The sequence below is a fragment of the Bicyclus anynana genome, chromosome 18 (genome assembly GCF_947172395.1).
Source record: "Bicyclus anynana chromosome 18, ilBicAnyn1.1, whole genome shotgun sequence".
Lineage (NCBI taxonomy): Eukaryota > Metazoa > Arthropoda > Insecta > Lepidoptera > Nymphalidae > Bicyclus > Bicyclus anynana.
Window position 1 is genome coordinate 8,434,148 of NC_069100.1, and position 19,292 is coordinate 8,453,439.

Here is a 19,292-nt window from a genome sequence, read left to right on the forward strand (position 1 = left end):
TGTAAGTTGTTGGAACAAACCGGTATCTGCTGGGTGTATGGAGATAAATATATTGATCGATCTCAAAAGGGACTGATAAGAGTATATAAAAGCGATTGATAACAGGCTCGTGGCTTTGTTTAGTGGTGGCTCCTTGCCGGCGGTGGTATGTTGAATTTCATTATTCATTTTTTGCAACCAATAGAATAGTTGTTTGAAATTGGACGATTTATCGATTAATTACATACTTTATTTTTACAATAAAAAGCAAAAATATTTTATATCTTGGATCTGTAGGTCTAGCGATATATGTTGTGAAGAGAAAAAAATATTGTGGACCAATAGCGGTAAAACGATGTTTTCGTTTCCGCTGTTATTGGTCAATAATGTTTTTTTCTTCAGGGCATACGAGTATGTCGCGGAGTGCATCCTGTAAGCCTACTGACAATTGTTGAATTGTAAATTATCAATCTTCTCAAGATTTTTCAAAAGTCACATGCAAGTAAAATTAAATATTACCACAAAATTGAGCAAAAAAATAATATGTTAGAAAACATTTTAATTTAACTACATGTATAATTTAACGAAAACAAACATAATTTCTAATTACTGTTCCAAAAATACATTTTTCTAGATTATATAACTGTCACTATAATTATTTAGTTAATTTATAGTGGATACAAAAACGTATAGAAAATATGAGAACTCCACTACAAGATCTTGAAATCCTTCCTGTTTAATTAGCAGATTTTTTTTAATTCATGCTATTGCCATTTATTTAATAGAAAACCATGAATATTTCATATCTAGGACCTGTAGATCCATTCATCAATGACACTTCTCGTGAATAGAAAAAAATATTGTGGAGCATTAGCCGTTATTGGTCGACAATGTCTTTTTTCTTCAGGGGTTATGTCGAGAAGGGGATCCTAAGCCTACTGACAACTGTTGAATTGTAAATTATCAAACTTTTCAAGATTTTTCTTTTCTATTTTCTCCAAAATTCAATCTATTTCTGCTATTGTGTCTGCAGTGTCTTCACTAATTATTCATTAACATTGATATAACTATTAATAATTAAAAGCAAACTTCAAAAAATATATTGTTACAGAACAAATATTTACTACTTGCAGACGCCGCGCGGTTTCGTCCGCGTGGGTCCCGTTCCCGTAGGAATACGGGGATAAAATATAGCCTATAACACTCGGAAAAAGTTTAGCTTTTGCAACAGTGAAAGGATTTTTCAAATCGGTTCAGTAGTTTCAGAGTCAAACAAACAAATAATGCAAACAAACAAACAATAAATTCTTTTCTCTTTACAATATATTAGTATAGATACGAATACCTAATCATCATTATACAGGTTGCTCGGGAGTATTTTTCAGAACTCTGGGGTTATATTCTTTACCGAAAATTAATTAAAAATGTTCAAGGAACATGTGTTCTAAAATTAATATTTTCGGAGTAAATAATATTTCTTTTTTAAATAGATCTTAAAATGTGTGCAAATTTCATCTTTGGACGTCAAGAGGTATTCGATATTTCGTGATTATTCGTGATTTCGCTTTTATATAGAGTGCTCAGGAGTATTTCCCATAACTCTTTAAGTTATGTTTTATAAGGAAAATTAATTAAAACTGTCTAAGGGGTTCTAAAGTTAATATTTTCAGAGTTCGGAGAAAAATATTTCTTTTGTAAATAGATTTTAAATTGTGGCCCGTTTATGCATCCTTTTAATTATGACGTAGCCAAGTTTGACGTATTTTAAAAAGCAAGGATAGATAAAGGCGTGTGTTACATATAGTCTCAATTATTTGAACTACTTTATATGAAAACATAAAAAGTTTTCCTTTTAGTTAAAAAAATATTAGTTATGCAGTTCGGCTCCTATAAATGGACTCATCAACGCCTTGAAGTTATGGGAAATACTCCCGAGCACCCTGTATATCTATTAAACATAATTATCAATATTCCGAAAGCTTTTTGGGTATTTACGTCAATAGTATAACGGACGTAGTTTGAACCCTGTAGGATATTTTCGGCTTCTTAACCGCGGTGCTATTGGGGTTTAGGTGCTGGTTGATACTGCTGTAAGAAAGGCAGGAGGTTAGGTCGGGACCCCAGTTCCCGTGGCGGTAAGTGGTAACGTGCCGTATTGTATAACATTATCGGGCTTCCTCTATAAAAATATCATTAAATTATACAAAAGTGCAGAGGTTACGACGGTTTATATTATGTGTATGTTTGTATGTAAATTTCATGCATTGAATGCGTCCTGGTATTACGAGCATCTATAATAGCTTTATGTATAATAAATACAATTAATAAAGGATAATAATACATTTATTTATATCTATTTAATTTTCAAAGAATGTTACGCGCGTTGCTTGGTGCGGTTTTGGGTACAATTGGACCCATGTTTGCATTAGCGGCATTGTGTTTTAGTATTTTATTTAATTTAAATGTAAAATAAAAATAGGATTTATTACGCATCAGAATTTTTGTTTTTCAAAATTTAGGATTATAGTTACACGCTTTAGACTTCTATGTAAATTGTAAATAAAGATTTAAGGTAAAGTCATATTTGCGAAACTAAACTATAGAATACCAGTATTTGTAATATAGCTGTATAACATCAAAAGTGTTCCGATTCCAAATAAAAAATCTTACTTATTCGAAAGAACAAAACAGTTTCAAAATATTGCCGCTACTGAAGTATTGAATGTCCATAAAACATCGTGGTCTTGCACCTTTGTCCGCATTGCATTTTCATGAAGGCTTTTTTACGCACACACATTGAACGCGTCCATGTGTGCGTGAAGGCGTGTAAAACCACGCGCGCACCGCGCAAGCGCCGCCTTAACGCTCAGTTGATCCGCAGACGTGACGGCGTGCGGACGTATACTACGCTGACAAGTTCACTATATATTACCAAATTATCAAGTGTCGTTTAGTTCAAAACTGTCGGCTTCGTTCGGTAGGATATCCGCATGAATTTTGGGTGAGTCCTACATTTTTTTATGTACGCCATTTTTTTATTTTCTTTTTAGAGCGTATTTGTTTTTGATTAGCAACGCTGCGAGGTTGCACAGGTTAAGTAAGGGATACTTCTTTTTCTTTGCTTGTTTATTTTTCACTTATTCTTACTTTGACTTGAGTCACGTTCTTTTGTAGTTGGTCGTGACATCACTTTTACGGTTCGTCCCGTGAAAAGTAGGCGTACGCCAATGCTCCTGGCACGCGGGACCATGTAATAATTTTAGCGCTAGGGATTGTGCAAGTATTCATAATGTTAAAGGGTATGGGATGAAATTAAATTAATTTTTGTATGATGCAATTTCTGAATGCCAGGAGCGCTGGCGCTTTGTATAGTCGCTTCGTGTTTCTTCGGCTTCCAATTATAGAAAGAAAAAAACTTCATGAGGTCCTGTACTCGAGTCTTGGGTCTATGAAATACTGAGCTTTTCTTTTTTTTAAGGAATTTTCAGTAAAAATTCTCAGCCCCTCGTGCCTCGGAGAACACTTACTAATATCTGATAATGCTCGTTAAATAATTTAACACCCGCCAACCCACACTGAAGCAGCGTGGTGGCTCTAAGATCCATATCAAGGCCTGGCCCTATAGTGGGCCGTTAAAATAAGCTGACTGATGAATATCATTATTGGAAGTTGAACTAAAAGCGTCGAGTTTTTTGGCAGTATGAAAAAAATAAATAGATTTTCCCCTAGAGCTAAATATGCTATTAGCGCCGCTCCACGTTACTTTTTGGCTGACTTTTTACGCAAGATAAAATATCTCATGCGTAGATATTAATATTTTTGGCTTTCGATTTTCATGCCGCTCGCCCTTTGGCAGGGCTTTCGCAGGTTAACCGTAAAGAAGAGCTTTAGCTGCTCAATAGATCATCATCATCATCATATTATCAGCCGTTAATTAAGGGCATATGCCTCTGCTTGTGTTTAATTAAGGAGCAGGGGTTTTTAATTAAATTTCTGCTACTGACAAAAAGGTTAATGCAGCACCAATACAAATTTTATGTACCCCTGACTACTATTATACACATGTTATGTTTGATAACATAAGCGTATATATATAATAAGGCATTGTTACCAACGAGTATACCCCTTAGAACTAATGTTAACCCTAAAAGATTTTCTATAACAAAATTTCTTAACGCTCGCTAAAGCGGTTTCACTTTAAAATCCAAAAAAACACTATCAACATGATCATCATTAACAGTAAATACCCATATTCGGCTCACTTTTGAGGTCGAGTCTCTTCTCAGAATGAGAGCGGTTAGGCAAATAGTCCACCACGCTCGCTCAATGCGGATTGGCAGACTTTATTAGAGAATTTAGAAAATTCTCAGCTTTCAGCAGGTTTCCTCAGTATGTTTGTCCTTCACCGTTTCAGACATTAGAAATTAAATTTAAAATGTACATAGCCGAAAAGTTTGAGGTGGTCGTCATGCCCCGGACCGGATTCGAACCTACGCACTCCGAATCTATCCACTAGGGTATCACGGCCAATATAAAAAAGTACTATAGTATTTAGAATTTGGTCGTAATGTGGATTACAACCTGCGTGCTAGTACAACGATGTCAAGGCGCGATAGCTCGTGTGCAAATACTGCATTGTTATTTTAACTACTCCTCATATTTACAGTATTAAATGACGCCGCCTTACCTTTGGACGTGGTGTTCTGCAAGGAACTATTTTTGGTCCTAAAATGTTCATTTTATACATCATTAACTTGGAAATTATTGCTAATAATATTGTACTTAAATTCTTACCTAAAACGACCAATAACCTCCATACCAACTTGAAAATTATACTCATATACTGTCGTATCTTGAGTATTAAATGTTTCTGAAGTTAAAGATTTCATCTACTGAACTTTGTAACAAAGAAGTTCGCGAAACACAATAAAGATTTTTATTATGCATTAAATATTAAAAACAGCGTCATTCACGCACATAAAATCAAGGTTAATATTATGTACTAACGTCCCGCCTTGGTTTTGCACAGGCGAGACTACTAGTGTGATACAACGTGTTACGTAGAAAAAAAAAAGATTTTGTAATTTTTTTTTGGAAATTATGACGGAGAAAAGACTAAATATCCTCTCTTAGATTATTAAAAGCGGCAGTGCGAGACATATTTTTGATCAATGTATCATCTATATTCTAAATACAAAATAAAAGATTTAGACGAATCAATGCAAGACTTTCTTAAGCGATATCATAAGAGTTATTGTCTGCTCCTTTTACACTCATTTTGTCAATACACTAAACATCACATCTTTGTTCTTCGTCTCTTCTTTTTCTCTCTCATGCACGCAGCCTGCAGTAAGTGTGACCCATCCAAAAAATATGAAAATTATGTTTGTACAAACCGTAGCAACGGCTGGGATTTTCAATGCAAGCCATTTAATGCTCTAAGTTGATAAACACAAGGGCTCAATTAGAATGTTGCACGCAGTTTGATCAGCTGTATAGAAATACAATGATAGCACCTGATACAACACCACTGATGGATCGTAATAATAATTATTTTCTAGGTAGATGTATAAGCAGGTTTAAAAGTATAAGTTACTAACACAGTCGTCGTCATTAACAACCCATGTTTGACTTACTGTTGAGTACGAGTCTAGGCTATTAGTGAGAGGTTAGGCTAATAGTCCACCACGCTGGCATAATGCGAACTAGCAAACTTCACATACCTAGAGAATCAAGAAAATTTTTGAAAATGTTTTTCCATCACCGTTTGAGACACTTTCACTACCACAGTATGGTAGGTACTCGTAGTAAATTATGGATGGTTTAGCTACACCTAGAGGGCTAGTGGAGGAGAGAGAGGCTTTTGCCTTAACTCCTCGATTCCTTTACCCGCGGACTTATAAACATAACTGAAAAGTTAGAGGTGCATGCCCCGGACCGGGCTAAAACAGCGATGCGTGAAAGCATTTACGAGCGAAAGAAAAAAAGAAAGGCTTAGTTAAAAAGTTGTATGACACCCAGAGTGTATTCTTCCGTAGCTGCTAAAAATAGTTGACGAAAAACTCAGGTTATACAGATTATTTTATTTATTACAGAAAAAAGTTGAGAATACAAAAATGACGCGTAACCAATCACCATCTTGCCGAGCATAGACAATTAAATGTGTCCCTCTTTTTTTCTATAACTCTAGACAATGGTCTCGCGTGTCTACAGGCAGTTGGTTATAATGCAGTATTACCGCGCTAGAGGTTCGTAATTGAATTGATTTACCTATTCCAATGGTACTCGTCACAAATCACAATACTTGCTTGCATATCTGTTTATTTATTGTATTTATAAGGAAAACATAGAGACAATAGTAGAAATAAATTATAAAAAAATGAAATGGGTCAAGTGCGAGTTAATCTCGCGTGAAGAGGGTTCCGTAATTTAAGTTGGTACGCACAATACTGACTGATTTACCATGTTATTTGAAGATCATTGACTTCTTATAGGATTTTTCGTAATCTTTTAAGTATTTGTTAGTTAGCAATAACAATATTATTAGCATTTTTAATGTCCCATATTGCTCCCAAGTGAATATGACGCCTCCGTTTCCGGAGGGTATGGGTTCGAATCCGGTCCGGGGCATGCACCTCCAACTTTTCAGTTTTGTGCATTTTAAGAAATTAAATATCACTGAATTTTCTCTATTCTCTGCGTGTGTGAGGTCTACAAATCCGCATTGGGCCAGCGTGGAGGACTAAATAATAACTCCTCTTTTTCCTTTCCTTATTATCTATTGGCCTAACCACTCTCATTCTGAGAGAAGACTCGTTCTCAGCAGTGAGCTGAATATGGGTTGATAATGATGATAATGATTGCTCCCCAAAACTGACCACATCAGATTTCGTCTATTCACGTCACACCTATGCGTTTGGGTCACTGGAATTCATATGTGTATCATATTTCTACTTAATCGCTCTGTACCAAATATTAATAATTATTATTAATATTATATTTGTATTAGGTATTAAAATTTTATTGGGAACGGGAAATACGCGGTTGACACCGCGGGGCGTCGGCTTGTATTTTAAGTAAAATGTACGTATTACACATTCCGTACGTGAGTCGCGGCTGCAATATTTTAAAGTATAACTTTGTCAGGCCGAACAATCGCGAGTGAAACCTTCATGCATATTCAGCCACTAATTAACGATTCGAACCTATTTATCGCAAGAGCGCCGCTAGTGGTGCGATCTTAGCCTTAATGAACGGCGTGGATATCGATAGTCGATATCTCTAACGGAGCGGCCACTCTTGTCGTCTAATGCGGGACCTGCAGTTTTAACTGTTAAGTTTTAAAACGTCCGTGTGTAGACAAAAGCTTTTTCTTATGATTAAAACCGCGCAATTTTAAAAACTGAAGATCTGTAGTGGTTAAAAGTGTCAACATTTACCAAAATCTTTAGAAAAACTATACAGTTATTGCAGGCGATTTCATTGAACAGTTCCACTGTACAGCTAAAATTGCAAGTAACCCGCATAAGCAGGTTTAGTATCAGTCGTAAAGTAAGTTTACTGAATTTGACAATTGTCATTACAAAAATTGAAGCTTTATATAACTTAACAAATTATGACTACTGCTGATGACGTCGATCTTACAATAATTTCCATAAAAACTTATAACAAGAAGAAGATTGTTTTGATAAAAATTGGTTGACAGGAGAAATGTTCGCTCTCATAAAAGACATTTTCACTAAAACGGTAAAAACCGACTGAAAATAAATTTTTGTTTTAAAATTTGCACCATTTATTTACTAATATGTAAACGCGAGCTACAATATTTTAATATAATAAAGTTAAGAAAAGAAAAATAACTATCGATATTTGTACATAGCTCAACACTACGACCTCGGCGCCTTTTAAAAAGTACTTCCAAACCATTATCACTTGCCGGCTCACGCTTCACGAATTCCGAGTGCAATTAGAAAGAACAAATAGAGCATAGAGTTTACACCTACCATAGATAACAGGTGACGGTGGAAACGGCGGGAAACTAATGTGCTGTGACCCGTTATATGTTATCTCTTATCTCTTAGGGCGCGTCTAAAGCTGACGTAAAATCTAACGCCGACCGTTAAACGGTTTACTTTCAGCCCTAGTGTCACAATGTAGAGTTGTGATGTCAATGACAAAGAATTTTTCATAGAAGGAATCTTGACTTTCCTGCAGACAAGGATGATAAACTGTTAAATAATAAGTTATTATTAATTGTTACATTTATAGTCAGGGATCCGTAGAACATTTTTTACACCTGATTATTAACAAGTTAACCCAGATAAGCCTGAAACTATTTTTGTCTTAGAAAGTTGCGATTTTTTTATATATTTTTAATTATTGCCTCAGTATTTCAGGAAAAATAATAAAAAAAATTAGTGTCCCTCGGAAAAGCTGGAAAATGATATCCCATATATGGGTCGGTCGGCAAAACATATACTATTTACTATTAAGTGTTGAACAACGTATGGAGGCATAAATAAAATACATTTTATTGCATAAAAGTATTATTTATTATTGTTTTAGTTAGATTTAAGTTTTTGCGACAATTTTATTCTGAATTGTAACTAAGAAAACACTCTTTAGGATGCAAACGTATATACGTATACACTTCACGCAAATATAATTGCAGTTTCTTTTACATTCAATTTCATACATTTTTACATACATACATTTCAATGCCTGGTTGGATGGCAAGGGGCACTTGGACACTCGATTTTCACGAACTGTACCGGTTGCTTTCAAGTTTCTATTTTTCAGTTGAAAACGAAAAGAGGGATAGATGTGAAATAATTATCAAAGAAAAGATGAAAAGTATTGTTAGGGTACATGCTTTGAAGAGTATTTGCATAATGTAGTATTACACTGCCACCAAGTCCAAATTTCTTGTAAACAGCTGGTAGTTGTGTGGACTGCCCTTGGTAAGGATCAAACCAAATTACATACCCTAAACGAGTAGCCCCAATCCAATATTTGTATCTCCATCTCATTGGCTTACCCCTGATGAACTGTTTACAACTGTGACCGCCGTAGTAAGGAATCATAGCCTCGTCAATACTATGCATCTCTTCAACGGGTGCATTTTCTTGAAAAACAGCGTTTAGCAAGCTAAATAAAGACCGCATTTTAGCATATTTATCACTTTCGGTCAGAATCAATGAGTTGTCACAACAGTGCAAATGGTTCATGATGTATGTAAATCTGTCACGAGATAGAGATTGGTTCACTAGAGAAAATTCACAATCGGACGAGTTTTCCTAATACAGTCGACGTCTTGGCAAGCAAACTATAAAGTAATATTCCCATAAAAGATTTCATTTCACTGGTAGTTACATTGCCTGGTTTGTTTTTTTGAGAAGCATACAAATTGGTATATTCCACAAGCATATTTATAACTTCGTCATTGAATCGTCAAAATAGTTTATCGGAGAACGTAACATATTTCTGGGGCCTTCTAAGGGCTGGAAATTAGGAAAATCATTTGGTCGATGTCGATTCCTCCATTCGTACGTTTTGTTTTGCACTGATGGAGGACGAATTACTGTATCTTCTAGTTCGGCAGATGTAGATGGCCTTGGCTGTTGAAGCGGCTGTTCAATGCGAGATCTTTTTTGTAAACTAGCCAAAGAAATCTCATCTTCACTCTCCGATTCAGAATCAGTCTGATTGGCATAAATAGCTTCAGCAGGTGCACGTAAAATTGAACCAGGCAGGTTATGTATAACAATATTATCCTCTTCTCCTGAATCTTCATCAGTAACCGCAGTATTAGCGTTATCTGGTAGTTCAAATGTTATGCATTCTGGGACCGGGCTATCATCATTCTCTAACTCGTTCAAAATTTCGTGTACTGATAAAGGTTTTGATCTAAAACAGGAAAAAACAAAATATTCAGTCAAAACTTTCAATGTATTATGGTTGTGCCGACAGACCCATACATGGGTTCATAAAATTTGCGGCCATATAAAAGTGACAAAAAGTTAGGTTTTCATTATTTTATTTTCAACATACATACTGAAATGTTACTTAGTTTCTATTTTTACTTCTATATTTTTAAAATTATAACAATTAGTATATTATAAACTTACCTTTTTGAAGACATTTTTTACAATATCCAATAAACATATATTCAATCACGTGAAACAACAAGAAAATAATTAATTCACTGCGTTATTTGTCACTACAATTAACAGGTATCTACTAAAGATTCTAAAAAAATGTGTAACTTGGTTTAAATACATTAAATATTGACGGTAGATTTTTTTATTCTTACGAACCCATGTATGGGTCGGTAGGTTTATCTGGGTTAATTTATCGTGAGTAGCTTCATCTCGATGAGACGATCAACTTTTTTATTTACGAAAATTTTTGATTCTGGTAGCTAACTTACCAGGAAATGAAAATTTCTGAGCATCGAAACGAGATAACGTACCACGCAATTTGTAGGACATTGTGGCTATTAAATTGTATAACTATTTAGTAAGCAATAGTAAAAAAGACAGCTGGTTAGTAACAACTTTTAATAACTATATCTTAAATATAAATGCGAAACATTCATCACGAAATCTCTAAAACCGTTTGACGTGCAAAAAAGACATTTTGGCAGAGAGGTAGCTTATAATTGAGGTGTCCTGTTAGCTGATAATATAGCTGATAATTGAGGTGAGGTGTGAGGATAGGGCCGGAATAAGGAGGTCATAGGGCGGACAAAGTCGCGGGCGTCCGCTAGTAAGTACATAAATATATAATGTAAGTTAACACAAAATTGTACATTTGTGCATCTTAGTGCTTAGCTTAGATTTTTGCGGCGATTTTGTAGACACGATGTGTTACGTTTTCTTACTATTATGATAGTACTATGTCTAGTAGTAAAAAATCGTTAATCACACCTCGTAGCAGGCAGCGCATTTACAGCCATAATCGCTTCACCAACGAGGTGTTATAGGAAAGTTTTAATCAAAATTTAATTTGACTGATTTGTCGTAACAAACATACATATTAATAAATAATTCGAGGTAATAAAGCGTTACACCTAATCAATACGTTACTCAATAAAGCGTCACTATCAATTTCATTTCCCGCCAAATGCGCCGCCATTTGCATACGCCATTTTGTTTTATTTATTTTTTTCACACCGATACCGCCTTTATTATCGGCGCGTCACGTTTCGCCAGAAGGGTAGATAATGTTAAGTGTCGCATTTTATATATTTCATCGTGACAATAATTAAATGTATAGGTAAAGTACCTAATGTTTTATCTGTGGGAACTTACAGTAAAAAATCGATTTTCCGAAGCCCAGTGATGCTAATGTGTGATTATTCGGATCGAACAAAATGAAATTTAATATTTTGAAAATCCCTTGAAAGTACACTAACAGTGCAATTCATAGACGTTGAGGGGACGCCCCCAGGGGATCGTTCACCGTTTGAGAATTCGACACTCAGAGTGTGAATGGCCCCCTGGGGGTGCCCCTGCGACGTCTATGAATTCCACTGTAAGCTAAGTAAACTAACTATCGTAGCGTATAGCGTTCTGTGTGAATCCTTAGTCTCTAGTATTTCCTTCCTTAGTATCAAACCCTATATTATGCTAGCCACTCACCATCCAATAATTCCACGTGCCTGCAGCGCATCGCGACCAACTAACGATCAGTTTTACAGGATGCCCTGTCGTTAAGGCTGCAGGCACGTGGACTTATTGGATAGTGAGTGGCTAGCGTTATTCACAATGAATGGTTTGGGCGTTTCTTTGATTTGCAACTAATTAGACCATTATTGTTAAGCTAGTTTTCTGATAGTAGCCAGTAAGTAGCCATCTCCAACTCCAACTCTATCTTAAAGTAGTCTATGCTGTGATAGTCTACTTTAAGATAGAGTTGGAGAGTATTCGGTAATACACTGCCCTGCCTTAGAGTTGACTCTATGAAATCTGATAACTTTCTTATAATATGTTTTCGCATTAGTATTATCCATACTAATATTAGTGGCATGGGCTACTTTTTGTCCCTTTGTGACCCTCCTCTTCCATAAAATGGGGGTAGGGAGTTTGTATTGAGCATTCCGCAATATTCAAGGTAGAAAGCTAAAATTTGGTATGCAGACTATTTGTGACTAAAAGGGGTAGGAGTAGGGTAGGGTAGATGTAGGGTGGGAGTATAATAGAATAGGGGTAGGGAATGTGTCAATCGAAGCTTGACCGGGTCCGCAAGTTTTACATGAAATGTTATATTATGTAGGATTTCAATCTAAAATGTTTCATAATGTCTAGTTACTACACTGATGAGCTTATCAATTGAATACCACGTTAATGCAATCCACACAAAATTCATACCAGAATGTGTGAAAGATATAAAATTCTACAAATAGCAAAAATGGTGTGAGAATTAAACGGACATACAACACCGCTTACTCGACTATTACTTTATATACATAACAGCATATGATTTCAATTTGAACTCTGTTACAAGGTATTAGAGTCTATATTCAAACTACAACGAACGACGCTCGGGTAAACCTGTCGGTATTTTATTTGATACCGTAATCCACGATATTAAGGTTTATTTTAAATTGTTTGTGGTATACAAAGGTACCGCTGGTTTCCGAGAATATTTGTTTGTTTGTCCCTTACTCGAGTTTTGTGATAGATTAAACCTACTTTACCTAGTTGCTGAGTAATTTATCTTTAGGCTCTTATAATGCAATAAAAATTTAATGTACATAAAATTTTTAAACATTTAGTGAACAAAAATGCAGTTATGTTCATATTTATAAAGTACTTAAAGATTTTTAAAGGGTTTCTATGGTGTAGTGTTTTCCTGCAAGATGTGCATTGCTTTATTGCAGAGTCCTGGGTTCGATTCTCAGGTCGATTCAATTAAAATTTTTCAAATTCTTGTTTTCGTCGTTACGGTACGGTAGAATAAGTTAAGAACTTTGGTCCATTGACGTAAGGAAATAAGATAAATAAATAAAAAAAATATCAGTGCCGACTCCGGCATGCTACTAAAAATTTCTCTGAACAAAAAAAAACTAAATACCTATTTTATAACAAAAGAAGAAAGAAAAAAAAACATTTATTTTAAAAATTGTGCCACACTTAGCCTCTTCACACTATTGTAGTGCTTGACACTCAAACCACTTAGTCTAAACATCAGAACACCACTATGTCATAATTGGCACAACCTTGAAAAAGGATCCAGCTCAGCATTGTGCTGCATGTACCAAGGAAATATTATAACAGGACAGGACTGGTACCCAAATACACATAATGATCCAAAGTCGCATGGCAATTAGTAACTAATTGCTATTGAATGCAAGAAAATGTGGTATAGAAGAGAGTTGAAGAGAGAAAGAATTGCTCAGTAATAGTGGCACTGCCCGGGTCAGCCATTTTAATAAAAGCTCTGACGCAACCCGCGACGAGGGTCAAAAAACATCGATGTGACCCGTATTATATGTTAATGCGAACCTTAAAATACAATTACACTTTCAAAGTGGATATTTTGTATTCAAAACTCAAAATCGTTTTACTATAATTTGAACAAGCTTTTTTCAGCACATTTTCTTATTTTTCGTTATTTTTCCAATTTGTATGATGTTTTCTTCACGATCCGGGGCTCACAGGTTTTGAGCTGAAACTGATGGCAATTTCTTATTATAAGAAAAATATAAAAATTGCGTTTTATACGTGGAAAAACTACCCTTGAAATAAGCAACTTTTCAAAGTTGCCACGATCCTAACTTCTGTTGCCTACCATCTATATGTCTATAGTTAAAGCAAAAGTTTATGGTCTTTTCAGCTTTTGAAAATCACGAAGATTTGACTAAGTGGCTTTTAATCTGCAGCCTTAATGATAGGTTGTCATTAAATTCGTCTCAGTTTGGGGAGTGATCGAATAGTTCAATTTTGGACTTAGTTTATTTAACATATTCGATTTGTATAAAAATTTTATCTTTACGGTACGTAGGCTAAGTCACCGTCTCTCATGTTTTTTTTTGTTGATACGTCCCGTTTGCAAATAAATTGCCCCGAATTTCAAATTCAAAACTGTTTACCGAACTATTGACCAACATTAAGCTGATGGTTTATGTATTTCTTTTTTTTTTCTTTGTTGTTGTATCTTTGATGATAAATCGCCATTTGCAAATTGTTACTGTTTTGGTATTATGATTTTCGAACCGTTCTTTGTTTGTTGCGAAAGATTTGATTGTTATTGATGTGTTATTGCAGTTTTCAGGGTTATTTGTTACTGTTTTTTTTACCATGATTTATGTAATGAAGCAGGTGTAACGATGGGAGGCTGTGGCCGTGGCTAGTTACCACCCTACCGACAAAGACGTACCGCCAAGCGATTTAGCGTTCGGTACGATGTCGCGTAGGAACCGATAGGTGTGTGGATTTTATTCATCCTCCTCCTAACAAATAGTCCGCTTCCATCTTAGATTACATCATCACTTACCATCAGGTGAGATTGTAGTCAAGAGCTAACTTGTAAATAATAAAAAAAAAAAAGTTGATGTATGTTGCGCGTAGACAGAGGTGTGGACTACAAGCGTAAACACACTGCTTTCCTTACAAGGTTCCTTTATTTATTTTCTATGCTCAATGTATTTGGTTATATAATATAGTACATTATGTTCGCAATTAACGGTCAATTATTCTCACGTTTCTGAAAAGCAAACGGCAGTACCCACGCGGCATACTATACATGTCATGTACGCAATGACCAACACACGATCAATTATAGTCGTGGGTGCTACAGAAACGTGAGAATTGACAGTTTGTGGCTAGCATTATATGATTAATATAAGTTTTTATACGCAATTCCGCCTAAATATTGTTTTTTACTTTAGGCACAAATAAGATCCTCAGAAACACCTTAATACAACCTCTAAAACCATCGTAAAATATTAAAATTTAAGAATGTTAAACCAAGGTTTACCACGTTGCTAAGATTGGCGACTGAAGACATGATATCTCATAATATCAAAAAAAAATATTTTATACTTGGACATTAATCTATACTAATATAATAAAGCTGAAGAGTTTGTTTGTTTGTTTGTTTGATTGAACGCGCTAATCTCAGGAACTACTGTTCCGATTTGAAAAATTCTTTCAGTGTTAGATAGCCCATTTATCGAGGAAGGCTATAGGCTATATATTATCCCGGTATTCCCACGGGAACGGGAACCACGCGGGTGAAACCGCGCGGCATCAGCTAGTATGTATTATATAGTCCCCTGAAACCTTGAAGTGGTGCTACCTTTATAAGCCATAAACTCTAGTTAGTTATTTATGGTCTAGCTTCTATAATTGGCCACCGTATTTATAATACTTATGCTATGTGTGAGCATAGGCTGACAATGTTTCATTAATTTTCATTTCATATAATAGGTATGTCTGCTTATATACAGCGGTGTGCACAAGGTTTCTAACTAAGGTATGCACTATAGGTACAAATTTTACAAAACGGAAAATTCCTTCTCTAATACAGGTACGTAATGAATCCTCGGGGTATGCACTGCGTTAATGCATCTATGAAGTGCACGCCGCTGCTTATAGATAGGCTCTCGTTTTATACCATCAACAACCCATATCCGGCTCACTGTCGAGCATGAGTCACTTCTCAGAATGAGAGGGGTTAAGCAAATAGTTCACCTCGCTGGCCAATGCGGATTGGCAGACTTCACACACGTAGAATATTAACTAAATTCTTAGGTTTAAGACACGTGATATTTCATTTGTTAAAATGCACATAACTGAAACGGAGGTGCATGCCCCGGACCGGATTCGAACCTACGCCCTCCGAATCGAAGACAAAGGTCATATCCACTGGGCTATCACGTCTGTTTTATCAGAGTAATGAATACTCTAAACTTTCAATCTAAAATCTAGAAGTAGTTCTTTAAACATACCTCTATGTGTAGTACCAATAATAACTACTAAATAAATAAATAAATATAATTTATAAAAAATAGTAAGTCTTACTCTTGAACTTCTTACATCACATTGCTTTTTCAAAACCTTCTTACATAGAACATTGAAATTCCAATCGAAAATATAAAACATCTTTCTGATAGGTACCTAGTGCTTTGAGATTGTGTGTGTGCGCTTAGTGCTAAAAATAAAAATAAAAAATTAAAAATAACATTGTAATGAGTGTCTACATTAGTCAACATCTTTTACTCTCTGTACAGTACTTTGACGGTTCTAGAGCATGGTGGAACTGTGATTATTTTTCTAATTCGTTTCTAGGATTTTAATTTATTAATTTATTTAATACTCTTTATTTGTACACCACATTAATTAAAAAAAAAACAAGCAAAACAGAAACATAAAAAGAATATAAAAGCCGTCCTTATCGCTTAGTAGCGATCTCTTCCAGGCAACCTTAGGCTTAGAAACTTATTAGGGCAATTGGATTGTAATGTGTATAGAGTAAAGGCATGTCTCTGATATGAAAGTAGGTACTCGGAGTCGGCATTGCGTGCAGTGTCGTGGCTATTGACTCAGTTGTGTCAACGCAGGATGTGTTGGGTTAATGAGGGTCATCGGAACATTGTGACTCGAAGTCTACGGCACCATTTTGCATTTAGGATTATCTACTAACCAACGACAAGAAAGTGTAAAAGCTTCGCCAAACAAGTTACAAGTCGAAAATATTATGAAGGATGACAAAAATATTAATTGTATTGAGAAAGTGTATTAAATACTAGCCAAAGTTCCCTCACAATTATTGTGGTTTTCTTGTAGTAAAAGATTTTTCGTAATTGGTTTGTAGATCCAGAGATTACCTACCCCCTCCAACATCGCAAACTTTACCCCTTTATAATATTAGTATGGTTTTTTTTTTGTGTTTACTCATTAAGATGAACTTTAATCGATTACGCAGCGCACGCAACGGCAGCTCTCAAAAGAAAATTTATTTTCCAGTTTTTGCCTTACTTTTCATTGATGCTCTGCTCTTTTTGGTTGTAACGTAATATCTATGACACTCACAAATAACGTGGCTATCTATTGGTAAAAGAATTTTCAAAATCAGCTTTGTAGATCCACAGATACAACATCACAAACTCACAAAATTTACTTCTTTATATTAGTATACTAGCTGACGCCGCGCGGTTTCATTCGCGTGATTCCCGTTCCTGTAGGAATACGGGGATAATATATAGCCTATAGCCTTCCTCGATAAATGGGCTATCTAACACTAAAAGAATTTTTCAAATCGGACCAGTAGTTCCTGAGATTAGCGCGTTCAAACAAACAAACTCTTCAGCTTTATAATCTATATCTATACTAATATTATAAAGAGGTAAAGTTTGTAAGTTTGTAAGTTTGTCACATTTTTTAAATGGGGTAATCTTCGGAACTACTGGTCCGATTTTAAAAATTCTTTCACCAGTAGAATGCTACATTATCGGGGAGTGCTATAGGCTATATTTTATATTGGTATCATATATATTAGCCGAGTTATCACAGTTTTTGTCATACAGGTCGGACTGAAAATCCTCTTAAACAGACTTATTCGCATGCGCTGCCTTAACTATTGTGTAAAATTGAAATTAATGTATGGAGACTTTATGTATCTTTAAAAGTTCTACAAAAAAGTCCGCGACACCATATATCTATCTTCTATATATTAGCATATATAGTACCTTTTATGTTTTAAAAATTATTAATTTTATATACTTAGGTTTACGTCATTATTTATACAACTAAACTTTAATCCTTATTAAAATAAATTATTTAATAATTACAAGGATATTATGGAGATAAGATTTGCCCTTTACAGTATGTTAATTAGTTAAATAGTTTCGGAGATAATACAAAATTTCTAAAAGACGCAGAAATTCCGCTATATGACGCCCGTCGCTTTCATTTACGTAGTTCCCGTTCCCGTGTGAATATGGGGATCAAACATAGCCTATGACACTCGCAAATAACGTAGCTTTCTATTGGTAATAATTTTACAAATCGGTCCAGTAGATCCAGAGAATACCTCCTACAACCACACAAACTTTACCTCTTTATATTATTAGCATAGAAGTCTCTATTTCTCTTGGTCATACCACCACTTTCGAAGGACTGGACCAATTTTGCTAAGGGTAGGAGTAAGATAGAGAAGTTACAGGGTAGGGTAGGGTACAGGTAGGGAAGGAGTAATGTAGGTGTAGGGTAGTGGTAGGGTAGGGGTAGTGTAGGGGCAGGGTAGGTTTAGGGCCGGGTTTAGGGTAGTGGTAGGGTAGATGTAGGGGTTGGGTAGGGTTATGGTAGTGGTAGGGTAGGGGTAGGGTAGGGTAGGGGTAGTAGTAAAGTTGACATCGAAATTTACGCAGACGAAGTCGCGGGCGTCCGCTAGTATTAGTATAAATAGATTACGCAAAGCATTACATATAAAAGACAGGTGTGCATATGACGAGTATGTAGAACGTATTATTTCAACTAAATTTCTAGTTTACAAGATACAATCTAAAGAGATATTTTCGAATAAAACTACTCGTTAAAATTCAATGCTCGTTCATAAAGATGTACATCTGAACAACAGTAGAAACCATCCAGTTTACCCGCATCCAGTTAATTTGTAGTTAACCGCACGGTTTCACTTTCAACTAGTTTTTTTTTATAATTGGTGAATATTCTATTTTCGGACGGCATATTGAATGAATAGGGATGATGACAGTTTTTTTAATTGTATACAAATTAAGAGTATACTAATAGCAAAGCAATTTTGTAAAAGTAACAGGGTATCTGCGATCATTACTTTTGGAGCTACAGGGATTTAAAGGGTCAGATTTGCGGCGCTGCCGCGGATCCCTGAAAAACGCTCCATACAAAATGGCACGATTTAGTGACGTCGTTGGCTCGCTGATCGTTAGGTTTGCATGGGCGTTCAAACAAAATTACTAATTCTTAATCTTTGTTATTTGTGCGTTTATGTTTATAGTTCATTTATTGAAAAATGTCACATTTAATGTAAGGAAGCTAAAACTGTATGAATTTTCATCTAATTACGATAAAAAAAAATTTAATGGATTTTAAAATTTTATGATCTTATTTATTTTGCAAATATCCAGACAATCTTTGCTTTTTATGTATAAATGAGTTAACATTGACCTTATTTACCCGAATGTATCATACAAATCAATATATTCAAACCTAGTAATCATCCCCATTGGTTTGAATGTTGTAGTAATCTAACAGCGCCTGTGTGTGTAAGCTCCTTAAAATAATTACTAGTTGTGACTCGGTTATTTCCGCGTAGATCCTATTCTT

At 35.3% G+C, this 19,292-nt stretch overlaps 1 protein-coding gene across 2 annotated transcripts in view; it reads left to right on the top strand.

Annotated features, from left to right (window-relative positions):
* The window catches only part of LOC112055658 (thyroid receptor-interacting protein 11), a 74,931-nt gene that overhangs the window by 13,186 nt on the left and 42,453 nt on the right, over window positions 1-19,292 (top strand). Inside the window, exon 1 of one of the 2 annotated variants that reach the window (XM_052886900.1) lies at window positions 2,844-2,980. The exons of the other annotated variant lie outside the window; for it this stretch is intronic. The gene's annotated coding sequence lies outside the window, so the exon portion shown is untranslated. Of the gene's footprint in view, window positions 1-2,843; window positions 2,981-19,292 lie in introns of those variants that run through there. 2 annotated transcript variants of the gene reach the window in all.